This window comes from Opisthorchis viverrini (assembly GCF_000715545.1).
Source record: "Opisthorchis viverrini unplaced genomic scaffold opera_v5_10, whole genome shotgun sequence".
NCBI classification, from domain to species: Eukaryota; Metazoa; Platyhelminthes; class Trematoda; order Opisthorchiida; family Opisthorchiidae; genus Opisthorchis; species Opisthorchis viverrini.
Genome location: NW_008751666.1, coordinates 205556 through 207849, shown reverse-complemented (window position 1 = coordinate 207849; position 2294 = coordinate 205556).

The window sequence follows — 2294 nt, the reverse complement described above, 5'->3', positions numbered from 1 at the left end:
GAACGGAGACCTTTACCTCAGATGTGTGCTGATCACAGACTGTTCCTTTTCAGTACGGATTTCTTGAATAGCGGAAATCGCTTGACAAGGTGTTGCCCACCATCAAACCAGCGCCGAATCCAAATAGACCACATCGCCGTCAGTTATCGGTGGCGAGGGTCGATCACCGCCTGCTGCTACATCTGGAATACCAGAGTGGACTCCGATCATGCGCCTGCACGCTGCTGCTTTTCATTGCACTTTTCAGGTGTACGCAAAACGCGCACACCTTGCGCAGCCATTGAGAAGCTAGTGGACCTAGAAGTCAAACGAAACAAACAGAACCAGCTCTCCGAATGCCTGCCGGACGGTACGGTGTCGGATATAAACGGCCAATGGGGAAAACTATCCAAAGCGCTACTCAAAACAGGAGCGTCTGCTGGCGGTACAACCCAGCCAACCTCAGTGAAGCATTAGAATTCTGGTAGGACCGTGTCTTTGCTGGAGACCCGGCGACAGATTTTACCTGGTCGCCATCAAAACTCCAGGTGAAACTGAGTGTCCGCGCAAACCGAGAAGCTTGGTGGATCCGAAAAGTCGAAGAAATGGAAGATGCGAAGAATGCTGGAAACGTGCGCAAACTGTTCCACTTGATTTGTTCGACTGGTTCCCGAAAACCTCTCATCAGCGAAACAACCAGGGACCAAAACTGCTCCCTGATATGCAGCGAAGCAGAAGGTTTGGATCACTGGGCACAGAAATTCGAGCAGTAATTTAGCTGGCCATCTGCCACCTCCAATCCAGAAACCTGGCCTTCGACAGAAATGTAGACCGTAGATATGAAACCGCCTTCAGTCTCAGAAGTGCATTTCTCCACTCAAGCGTCATCGCACTGCTGGGCCTGACGACCTTCTATCTGCCTTTCTCAAATTTGGCGGTGGGGTCCTCAGCACGTGCCTGTCTGGCCTATTTGGGTCTGTCTGGGATAAGGAGACCGTCCCAGGCAGCTGGGGTGAATCGATGGTAGTGCTCATATTCAAAAAGTGTACTTGTAGTAAATGTAGCATCCACAGAGGTGTTCGCTTGACGCCTGTTGTGACAAGGCTTCTGGCGTCATTGATTCTTCGTCGTCTAATGGTGGCACGCGAAGTCTTGACTCGTGAGAATCAAGCGGGATTCCGACCGTGTAGAGGCCGTGTTGACCACATCTTCACACTCAGTCAGGTGTTAGGCCAGCGCTACATTAACGGACGGCCCACAATCATGGTATTCCTTGACTTCAAGGGTGCGTTCGACTCTCCTGACCGATCGGTTCTGTTAACTACACTTGCTCAACAGAGTATGCCCCAGAAGTTTGCCAACATTGTCCGATCTCTATTTCCACATACTTCTGGGCGGGTGAGGGTGTATTGTGAGCTCTCCAAAAGCTTTCCTACAAAACAGTGGTGTCAGACAAGGATGTCCACCCTCCACATTCTTGTTCAACTTCGTCATCGATGAAATAATGAGGCGGTGGTCAAATTGTTGCTGGCGAGAGCCTTGTCGATCTTGAGTGCGCAGATGATATCACCCTCATCTTTGGAGACCAAAATGAGGCACAAACTCTGTTGAATAAACTGACCATCATCATACCATCATTTGGTGTGCGCCTTGCACCTTCAAAGTGCAAAGTCCTGCTTCAAAACGTGCCATCTTCGAACACATCCCTTACAATTCAAGGAGAACCACTGGAGATTATGGAAAACTTTACGTACCCCGGTAGTTTTATTAGCTCTGATGGAAGTGTGTCTGATGAGGTCAGTGCAGGAATCTCGAAGGCTCGAATCACATTTGGTAATTTGCGTTACTTGTGGCGTCAAAAAGGCATCTCGCTGGATCTCTAGTGCCGTATGTACCAGGCTACATTAAGGGCTGTGTTGTTGTATGGGTGCAAAACATGGCCTCCTCGGACAGATGATGTGAGGCCGCTTCAGGTTTTTGACCACCGTTGCCTCAGAAGCTTGACTGGTTGTGGATAGCGTCAGCGTGTCCATAATGATGCGATTAGAAAACGGGTATTTGCTTATGCTGCAGGCACCTCAGTCCGGAAGAACACCCCTAATAATCTACTGAGATGGCTCGGTTATGTGCTACGCATACCGAAACACCGTCCACCGGGACGAGTGTTGTTCTCCGTGCCTCCTTTAGGATTGCGCAAACCGCGAGGTTGGCAGCATATGACTTGGCAGAAAGGCGTGAAAGAGATCACGAAGAGTTTGGGTGTTGTTGGTGTTGTGAGACTCCCAGGATGGGGTCCCCTTGACCCCGTGTGTGCT